Source organism: Capsicum annuum, chromosome 5, assembly GCF_002878395.1.
Source record: "Capsicum annuum cultivar UCD-10X-F1 chromosome 5, UCD10Xv1.1, whole genome shotgun sequence".
NCBI classification, from domain to species: domain Eukaryota; kingdom Viridiplantae; phylum Streptophyta; class Magnoliopsida; order Solanales; family Solanaceae; genus Capsicum; species Capsicum annuum.
The window spans coordinates 125,200,220-125,212,291 of record NC_061115.1 but is presented as its reverse complement, the minus strand read 5'-3'; positions in this window follow the sequence as shown (position 1 = coordinate 125,212,291).

Here is a 12,072-nt window from a genome sequence, read left to right as displayed (position 1 = left end):
GTAGTAAAGACTCATATTATAGTCCTTCAGTAACTCAAGTCACCTCCTTTACTTGAGATTAAGCTCTTACTGAGTGAACACATACTATAGGATCTGATGATAAGAAATGATATCAACATAGACCCCATACAAATAATGATGCAATATTTTCAATGTGAACACCATAGCCAAAAGCTCCAAGTCATGGGTCAGATAATTCTTCTCATGAACCTTTAACTATATAGAGGCATAAGCAACCACCATATCAAGTTGAATCAATACACAACCCAATCCAACTCGGGATGCATCACAATAGACCACAAATCCCTCTATACCCTCAGGTAGAATCAAGACTAGAGCTGAAGTCAACTTATTCTTTAACTTTTCAAAACTACCCTTGCAAGTATCAGACCATAAGAACTTTACCTTCTTTTGAGTTAACTTGGTTAATAAAGCAGCAATAGCAGAGAAACTTTCTAAGAACCTCTTATAAAAATTGGCTAAATTCAACAAGCTTTGAATATCGGTTGAATTTATGGGACTAGGCCACTTCTTAACCAAAATAACCTTCTAAGGATCTACCATGATACCTTAACTAGACAAATCATGACCCAGAAATGTAATAATGTTCAACCAAAATTCACATTTAGAGAATTTAGAATAAAACTACTCATCTTTCAAGGTTTGCAAAGTAATACAGAGGTGATCATCATGATCCACCTTACACAGACTATACCAAAGTATCATCAATGAAGACAATCATGAACAGATCCAAAAACTATTGGAAGACCCTATTCATCAAGTCCATGAATGCCAAAGGGGCATTGGTCAAGCTAAACGACATCACCAAGTCCTCAAAATACCCATATTGGGTACGGATAGTTGTCTTAGGGATATCTACCTCCCTAATCTTTAATTGATGATACCCAAACTGAAGATTAATCTTAGAGAAGAACTTAGCACCCTAGAGTTGATCAAGAAAACCATTTATCCTTGAAAGAGGGTACTTATTCCTTACCATTACCTTATTTAACTATCGCTAATCAATACACATCCGAAGGGAACCATCCTTCTTATGCATGAACAAGATAGGTGCACTCTACGGAGAAACACCAGGACAGATGAAACCCTTATCTAAAAGATACCTTAATTGCTCCTTAAGCTCCTTAAACTCAGTTGAAGCCATTCTATACAGGGGAATAGATTTTGGAAGAGTGTCAAAAATAAGATCAATACCGAAATCAATCTCCCTATCGGGAGGGACACCAGAATAATCATCAGAAAACACCTGCAAAAATTTATTTGCCACCAGGATAAAATACAAAGAAGGACCTTTTGAGTTAGAATCTTTAACTCGGACCAGATGATAGAGAAGTCCCTTTGAGATCAATCTCCAAGACTTAAGATATGATATGAAACTTTCCTTAGGAGCTAGGGAACCACTCTCCCACTTAATAATCGGCTAATTAGGAAATTAAGTATGACCTTCTGGGTCCAACCATCTAAAAATGCACAGCACAAGTGCAGCTAATCCATCTTTAATATGATATCAAATTGACTATGTCTAAATTTAACAAGTCTACTAGAGTTTCTCTACTACCAATAGATACCACACCCCTATAGAGTCTCTAACTAAGGTAGAAATAGCAAAAGGGTTTGATATATACTCGAGACCAAAATCAGAATGCATAGCCACAAATGGGGTCACATAAAAAAGAGTAGATCCTGGATCAAGCAACTAATACACATCAAAGGAAAAAAGTTACAATATAATAGTAATGAAATCGGGAGATTCCTGAGAGTCCTGATGAGAAGAAAGAGCATTCAATAAATTCCGATCAGTGCCGGTGCCAAAAAAAGAAGTAGGAAAAACACCCTTTGGTACAAAAGTTTATGAAGAGAAAACACGGACCTTATTAGCCCCAGAAGCAACCCTAGAAGGATAATCACACTGCATTTGGCCAATCTAACCACATATAAATTCTCTCCTTCTCACACTGACCATGGTGCGGCTGACCATAGAATCTACAAGGAGGATATGATAGAGCAGACTTAGCCCCACCAGTCTGAGATTAGGCACCTTATGTGCTATGCCTTCTACTGTGCTGAGAGAAATAATCACCCAATAACTTAGGGTAAGGATTACTAGTCGTAGATAAAGAACCAGAACTTTCCCACTTTTTCTTAGGCCACTTTCCCCAATTTCTACCACTCTGCTGCTGGCCTCTACCCTGATAAAAAAATTTAAACTTCTTACTTTACCTCTCACCAATATAGCCTGCTTCTTCTTTTCTTCCCCAACCTATTTTATATACACCACAAGTCAATAAATATCCATATATTTGTTCAACAAGGCAGCCTTACTCTCCAAAATCAACTCATGGGACAGCCTAGAAGCAAATTTATACATTCTAGACACCAACTAGGAGTTTACCTGGGCAACTGATGGAATTTCAAAGCGAACTCCTTGCTTGTCATTCTTTTTTGCTTCAAGTTAAAAAATTCCTCTGCTTCTATCTCTATCAACTTCTGAGGAAAGAAGCAATCCAAAAAGGCACTAGAAAAGTCATCCCATAATGTAGAGTCAGCATCACTTCCCTAAGATTATTCCCACTCTTCGTACCACTGGTATGCCATATCCTTTAACTGGTAGGCAGCGAACTCCACACTTTCAACATCAGACGTATGCATAATACAGAATATCTTCTCTATCTCATTAATAAAAGCTTGCGGATCTTTCTTAACCTTAAAACCAGTAAACACATGAGGGTTTAAAATCATGAGTTGTCCACCCTTTGTGGCCTCAGAAGACGGATTAACAGAAGCACCACGCTTAGAATGAGAAGCTACCAACTGAGCAAATATATGAATAGGCTGATGAAACTCAGCATTCTTCATATATGCCTGAGTAATTTTAGAAGGGATAGAGGGAACAGTTGAGTCTAGGAGGGAAATCAAGAACTGGACTCCTAGACCGGGTCTGCATCCTATAAGCAGGGCGTGTCCCATCAAAAGTGTCCCCAAGAGGAAAATTGGAGTTCCCATGAGCATCAGATTGTCTAGGATGCAAGATATGAAAAAGAGAGAAAATAGAAAAATAGAGAAATCCAAGACCTTAGACTCTACAGCTCAAAATAGAAAAATAAGAAAGGGAAACATTCCTAAATGTCTTGTAGACACTTTTTTTAAGTGTGGCACACTAACCACCTGTAAAGAGACTCCACATGACACGACTTTGTGGACACCCAATTGACTATGAACCTAGGATCTAATACCAACTTTGTTATGACCTGAACCAAGGCCTGGCCATGACGGGTACCTTCAGTCCCATATGGATTGGAGATCACCCCCTTTACATAACCTAGCTAGCTCAACAACAGCAAGTGTCGGATAAATTTCGAACATATAACCAGATAGTACAAAAAACAAGACTAAACTAACTCATGAACTATCTAAACCAATTCACCAAAACAACACACCCAAGTCCACTAAAATCTAACAAAGCCTCTACAACTCTAAAGTCAATAAAATATCGGGACATGCCCCCGATAATAGCAAAAACAACCATCTAAAGTAGTCTAAGACAGAATATAAAGACTATGAAATGAAGCCCTCCAAAGTATGAAAGTTCACCACTTCAATGTCTACTCATGAACAACTCGAGCACCTGATCACTATGTAAGTAAAGTAGAAAGAGTTCTAGGACTTGCATTTTGTGGGGATACAGTGTCTGAATATGGTTAGCAGTTGGAGCGCTAGCATGTAACTCGGGGATAGAGGAAATAAAATAATTCCATTATTCAAAACAAAGTTAAATAACTATATACAATCACACACACACACACACACACAGATATATATATATATCATTCTGAGATAGGAAATAAGTTTTACCATGAACTATGAAAACCTTAACCTGGGTTGTGTAACATAACCAGTATTTAACAAGACACCCATGGGCTATATGGGCCCAACTCTTTCTTAGCTAGAAGGGCCCCAGTGTGTGTACCTGTACAAACTAGAGAATATCCATATCCATATATGCCTTTATAGGGGGGCTCAAACCTTCCGACATAGACAAGGTGACTTAAGCACCAATGTATACAACATGGAAGACTCGAACCTCTAATTCATATATCCATTTGGGGGACTCAAACCTCTTGATCATACAGACACCTACACCGACTAGCGTAATTTCCAATGTTAGTCCTTCGAACTTCACCTTCACCTCCCGGATACATATCCCTCTTTAAAGCCCAATTAAAATACTCATTACATATATACACAATCGTTAGTCCAGTTACTTACCAAGGATATCCCGTTGGTAAGTTCATACCAACCCCATTTGTAAGTTTACAACATGCCATAACAATCATTAATCAACTTTGGGACTCGAACCCATTGTCTAAACCAAGACATCAATTCAATTCAATATTTAGGGACTCGAATCCATTAACCCATTGAAACACCAAGGTTATGATTCCAATAAATTTATGTCCAACAAGACCTTCATAAAACTATTTACCAATCATCAATATTAATAGGCCAATTCCTTAGTTCAAAGCACAAATCATATATGACAAGATTCTTCTTATTGACATTTTCACAAACAGGTTGTGGGCCTACTATTATCAAACCATTATTTTAGCCAAAAATAATCAAGTTATGGTTAACCATGACCCCTTAGTTTAAATAACAATTCCCAAGCACCCACAAGTGCAAAACCATTATCAAAACATATATAATCATAATTCAAACCATGAGAAAATAATACTTGACATTATGCATTCAAACCCTCAACCATGGTTTTCAAAACCACCTTTAATAATTTATGAAAAATGTTTAAAACATATGATTTTTGTGAGCTAACAATGAAGGAAGAGTCATATGCCTGAGTTATGAAGATTCACAGAGAGATTTTGATCCTTAAGCCTCTAGATGACCACCTTGATGAAGCCCTAGGCCAATCTCCTTGAGAGGGTTTTTCACAACTTTAAGTGTTTTAATCTGCTAAAGTGATGAATGAAAAGCTAAAAAGTGTTATAAGACATGGGATCTTAAGGGCTTGGGGTGGGAATTGTCCTAAATACCCTCAACTTAAAAGCTGTAAAAAAAGCGTAGGAGGGTACGGTTGGACTCCTCAACTCGTATCCACATCATACAAGTGGTACCCTCAACTTATAACTTGATTTGAAAGTTTGAAACCATATTTTGTTCAACATACGACTCCTTAGCCTAACTTGTACCATCACTATATGACTAGTACCCTTCAAGTCATACTTTAAGTAGAACTTCAAAGGCTAGACACTAGACAACATATGGTTGGGCACTATACTTATCGTATCATAAACATATGACTAGTATGGAGTCTTCCCGTACACTGAATAAAACTTGGCCAATATGAAATTAACCAACATACGACTAGGGTCCTAGACCTATATCCACACCATTCGAGTTATGGTGTAAGTCATGTGATGATCAAAAGGTTCAAAACTCAAGAAATTTGGCAAGGACCAATGTTCGAGGTATTTTAGCCAACCCCATATATGATCACTCATCCTTGAATAATGGCACGAGGCAATAAAATCACGATTAAACCCATAAATTTCTCTACTCTTACCTTTAAGATAGAAGACAGCATGCCAAGGAATTTACAATTCACCATCAACAAAGATACAAAAAAAGAGGTTAAGATCAATACATACCTCAAGCATGAATTTTTCAAATCAGAAATAGGAATGCATAACTGGACTTTATGTCCTCGTCAACTTCCTAAGTAGCTTCATTAGACTTTTGGTTTTGCCATACACACTTTACCAAAGCCAGATCTTTTGTTCACAATCGATGAACTTACTGATCTAAGATCTTTGTCGGGACCTCCTCATAGGACAAAGAATCTGAAATATCAATGTTCTCCAAGGGAACAACCAATGAAGGATCACCTATGCATTTTCTCAACATAGACACATAGAGTACTAGATGAATGGAACTCAAGGTTGAGGGAAAATCTAACTCATACGCAACATGTTAGACCCTTCTCACAATTGCATATGGTCTAACATACCGGGGACTGAGCTTTTCCTTCTTTCTAAAACACACCACTCCCTCATGGTAAATACTTTTAAAACACCTAATCTCCATTCTCAAATTTCAAATCCCTTTGTCTTATGTCCGCGTAGGACTTTTGGTGACTTTAGGTGGTCTTAAGCCTATCCCAAATTACCTTCACCTTTTACATAGCTTGGTGAACCAAATTTGGGATAAATATTTCTGCTTCACCAACGTCAAACCACCCAATAAGTACCATGATCTAAAATAATTGAGTTAGGAACACCATGCAACTTTACCCTTCCTGAAGGAACAACTTCGCATAGTCCACGGCCAAATAAGTAGTCCTCACTGGCAAGAAGTAAGTGGACATAGTCCTCCTATCCACGATGAACCAAATGAAGTCACACTGATTCCCTGATTGCAGAAGACTGGTCATGATACACTTAGTCACAAAGTCGGCTACATCTTATTTCATATTTTCCACTAATACATCTCCTTAAGGTCATGATACTTTGTTGAATTGGGATGAACTATATACCGCAACTCATGGTCCTTGACCAAAATCCTACCTCATAATCTATCAAATTTGTGAAAACACAACCTTTCTAGTTATATTAATATACTATCAACGCCAATCTCAAAAGTCATCACCTTCTACTTACCCCTAACAACCTTGATCTTCATCAAGAGAGGATCTAACACCTACTTCTTATTTATTTTTGAACTAAGAGAGGATTGTACCACCTGCTTAACAAACACACCACCATCCTCAGAGTCTTATATTGGGTGTATTTATGTATTTTAGTATCACTATTCTAGCCGTTTTAGCCTTGTTTTGAGGATGATTCATGTGATATATGGGTGTATAATGATATAAATGTGTATATTAGTGTTAAAACATGTGTTTATGATGTTCAAAGTGAGTTTCAAACTAGTTTGGACCTAAAAGATTCATTTAGAGTTCAACCTGGAAAACTAGTGTACTAGCTTGAGCTAGGTGTTTGTCTAGTCTATCATGTTGGGTTCTAATGTGTATAATGAGTTACTAATGTTTTTATTATGTATTTATAAGTGAAACAACTTGTTTAAAATTCTCAAGGATCAATTAGATCAAGCCAAGGGCTAAAATAATGAGTTAGCCTATGGTTAGCTCGCGTTTCTAGTTTATCATATTTGATGTTGTGTTGTTTTGAGCATTAAATTATTTTTTTAAATTATATATGATGTTTTTAATGTATTATTATGATATATGAAGGATATTCAAGCTTTAAATCAAGTGGAAATAACTCAAAAAGGCTCAGAATGGCTCAACAAAGTCACAATATGCAGATTGATGCACTTTTGGACCCCTAGAATGTATTGGGCACTTGTAAAGTTAAGGAGTGGACAATGGACGTGTACAAAACACAAATGGAATCATAATAGGCCCAATATTGAAACCATTTGGCGTGTGTTTGTCCTGGAGACAATTAAACCGCGATGCGGACTTATTTCGGTGCCCCCTTTGCCTTAGAAAAATTTCTGAGAAAAAATTCTAGAGAGGTAGGGCGATATTGAGATGAAGCCCCACCTGTAGTGGGGCTCTAACTAGGGCACTACTCCACCTAGTCCGAGGCTCAATAACTGAAGGTTTTATTTTCCAACACGAAAAGGGCTTGCCCTATACTATAAATACATGTATCATGTTTTTACACATCTTTGAGCATATTTTGGAGAGTAAAGGTCTTATATAACTTCTTCATTAGGTTTTTATTATTTTTATTTAGTTCCTTCATACTTTTAGTCGTTAATTACTATTTTGTGATTATGATTATAACTATGTGTGGTTAAACGCCCTCTTTTTGGGGTTGAAGCCTAGAACATTATTATTATTGCTATGGATTGAGTTGTTTTTATTTGATTATCAATATTGGTTGTTTGTTTATTCTAATTTTAACTATTTTAAGGATTCATGGCCCTTATAATACATCTATTGTCAACCTTGTGAACTCGGGAGAGGGAATAGGGCGATAGAATATGGGAATAAGTAGAATATGGTTCTTGATTCTTTATAAAATAAAAAACTTGAATTAGTATCTGGGACAAGGATGTACCTAGATACCTTACTTGATTCATATTTAGGATGATATTTGTTAAGAACTTAAGTGAATTACTACATCCCCGCTCAATGATGTAGGTGTAAGGTTCAACTTAGGTAATAGATTGAGGTTGGGAAACTATAATCACCCGTAATTAACCCTACAAATCAACGACCAATATAAGCAAGTTAATGAATAAAATCCAATAGCATAATATAATTGTTCAGAGTGCCCAACCCTGGGTTTTATCCTATTGATTGTTACAAGATCTTTACTTTATACATTATCTACTTTACTTGAAATTTATAGACTTAATTCTTTCTTTTGGTTAATGTCACATCAAGTGGATCTAAATTGTAAGCTGAAATAAAATCATTGCCAAATCTATCTGTGGGATCGATAACTTGGCTTTCTTAAAGGCCACTATATTACTTGGTATACCACATACACTTGCATATGTGCTATCAAGTTTTTGGCACTATTCCTATGGCTGAATAATAAGCAGCTGGTAGGAAGGTTAGGGAAGTGGCAGACCCACTTCCGAAGAACTTGACTTTACCAAATCAAAGACCAGAAGTTAGGGGGAATTTTTAGTTGAAATACAATATGGTGCAGCTTCTTATTAGTAGTGGACAGTTTGCATATCTTTCATAAAAGAATCCACAAGTCTATTTGCAGACCTTTATTGAGCTTACAAAAACGTTCACTTCAACCTGGGTGACTCCAGATTATGTGAGGATGACACTGTTTCCCTATTCACTTATTCGGGAATCTAAAAAGTGGTTGAATGTGGAGCCGGTTAATTCAATCACAAAATAGTGATTTTCAAATAGAAGCCTAATAAAAATCTATATCATGCTTGGGAATGCTTTAAGGCCCTTCTTTGGGATTGTCCATACTACCAATAGTAGAATGAGGTACTTGCTTATACTTTTGTAGAAGCTCTTGATCACAATATAAAGATTTTGCTATATTTATGTGCAGGTGGTCAAGTGTTGGAGCTAACTTATGATGAGCTATACACATTATTGAACCGCATAGCACAAGGAAATCCAGATTGACATTCAAATTCTAGAAGTTTCATGAAAAGAATTGTGAGTATATTGGAGTTGGACCAATTCACAGCCCTATCAGCTTAGGTTTCTATATTGTAGAATTTGATAAACACATTATTTAACAACATGAAGTTGGGAGAAACACAAACTATAACCACAGTACTTGAGGAATGTGGTGGATAAGAAGGTAAAATCGTAAGATATGGGAGTAATAAAACTCACTAAAGAGTGTAGTGTTGTGATGACACAAAAGATCCCGAAGAAACTGAAAGATCAGGAAAAGTTTACTATTCCTATTCAAATTAGGAGTAAAGAGGTTCATTCATTGAGTGATTTAGAGGAAAGTATAAATTTGATGCCCCTATCTCTATTTGAAAAATTAGGCTTGGAAAAGCCTAGATCGACCACCGTTGTTTTGCAACTAGTAGGCGGTTCCATGGAATATATGAAAGGAATCATTGAGGATGTCCTCATAATGGTTGGTAAATTTTTTATTTCTACTAACTTTTTTGTTCTTGATTTTATGGGAGATGAACAGGTACTAATTATTTTGGGGTGTCCATTCGTAGCAACCGGAGGGGCTTTGATTGATGTTAGAGAAGGCACACTCAAGATGAGGGTAGATGATGAAAAGGTGGCATTTGATGTTTACAAAACACCAATTAAAGTTCCCTTATATAAATATTTATGCATAATAAATATGATTAAAAAGGATGAGTGTAGGGTGTTTAATCTACCAAATACCTCTTCCAACTGCCTGATTGAGCGTCCTAAGATGATACCACCGATTCCCAACATGTTGAAAGGTAAAAAAGGTAAAAGGTTGAAGGAATATGGTTAAGTTGATATGGGTCGTGCTGCAATACTAAATTAGGCGCTGCTTGGGAGGTAATCCAAGTTAATTAGGTATGTTTTTTTTAGTTTTTATGTTTTTACTTCATGTATTTTTTGTTTTTGGTTGAGTCATAGGTTAATGGGAAGTCTGAGTACCATAAACTTGAGCTTGAAGTATGACAAAGAATGAGTGTGGGGTTCTATAGACCTTATTTATGTGTGAAGATGCTACTAGCTAGGCCTAGAGGCCTCAGGGAGTATTTCTATCTCTTAATTTAAAAGTTCACTTTGGGGACAAAGTAGATTTTGAAGTATGGGGTGAGTAAATTCCTAAATTTTGGCTCAATTTAAAATTTTTATGTGAGATATTCTTGTTGGTGCTATATTTGATTATATGATTAGGTGGGTTTGTTTGTAAAAGCATGTTGATTGATGTCAATTGATCTTTTTTAGACTTCTGGGCTTATGTTTGTGACTCCTGTACTTATTGGCTTAATTTTAAATTTATGCTATTGTTCGGTTGAGAGTCTATGATGATCCTATTGAGTTGAGCATGTGCCATATAAGTGTGAGAATTTGGTATATTCCTTGTTGCATATGATGTTTAGAACTTTCCCGATGTTTGTGAAGTGAAATAAAGAATGTGGGTTTAGGAGATGATATAGGCATTTCTTTGATAGCCTTGTTCTATACCTTCTATGTGTCCTACCCATTGTGCATTATACTAGTTAACCCCCATTGAGCCTTTATCTTTTTCTTTGGTAGCTTCATATGTCGCCTAATCCCCTTCTTTAATAGGCCATAATTTGATCCAAAAAGCTCATAAGTTCTTAAAAAAAGAAATAATTGAAAAAGGAGTTTGAGAAATTAAAGAAGAAAAAGGTGAAATTGATGCCCTAAGGTAATTGCTATTGGTGTTAATAATGATGTGTGGTGGATGGTTGTGATATACTTAATGCTAAAAATATTTCCATGACTATCCAAAAATACAAAAAATTGATTCTTGTGATAGTAAACTATGTGTCCACCAAGTGTTTGTGAAAATGCTTAAAAGAAATGGGGTAAACTAGAAGAATGGGGTAGTCAAAAAATGATGTAATTGGTTGTTGGAGATTGGTTCTAATTGTATAATGTAGTGTATTAAAGCGCTTAGAGAGGTTAGTCACTATTCCCAAATAGTTCTTACACATCCCTTAGCCTATATTACAAAGCAGAAAAGTCCTAATTGATCTTAAGCTTTATATTGGACTATTAGTGGAGCATTACACTAAGGGCAAGACTATGGTTCATTGTGTGTAACTTGTGAATTCTTTGTGAGAGTGAGTGTAATTTGATTCTTATACCCATCATATTCTCAATTGCTTAATTATGAGTAATTGTAGCACTCCGATTTTCTGAACCGGAATGCTACACGGTGCTCATGACCCCGAAGGACCACAAGCTAACCCATAACTAGTATCTGTATTTGTATACTGCATAATATATCATAAAATGCAGAAACATGAACATGAAAGGCCATAAGGTTTGAATTGAATAAACGTCTAATAACAAAATGTCTGAAAAAGGTATAACAATACTAAAATAAGTCATAAATACTGAATATAATAATATTTAAATATCTAATTTGACATCTAGTCTGAAAGCCTCTAACTGAACTGAATAAGGAGTTGAAGGAATATGTCTCCAACTAACTCCATCTAGCAACTGAATAGTAAATGTAGCAATAATCATATCATCCTCGAATGAGAAAGACTCACTGCAAACTCTGAACACTGGAATGCTACTGCTGATCTGGAGCTCGTGCCTCTGAACTTATGGTGTAACATAAGAGAGCACCATAGCATAAATGCGTTAGTACGTCTGAATATACTGAGTATACGAGTGAGGTAGGCTAAATGCAAAGGTTTATATGCATGAATAATACTGACGAATATGAATGTGAGAATACATACATGTATACATAATTGTAACTGAACTCGTGGAGAAATTAACTACTGAGTCTGAATACTGATAACATGAGTGTACTGATACTGAGATGCTGAATAGATGAGCAACTATTTCTGACAGTTTGAATT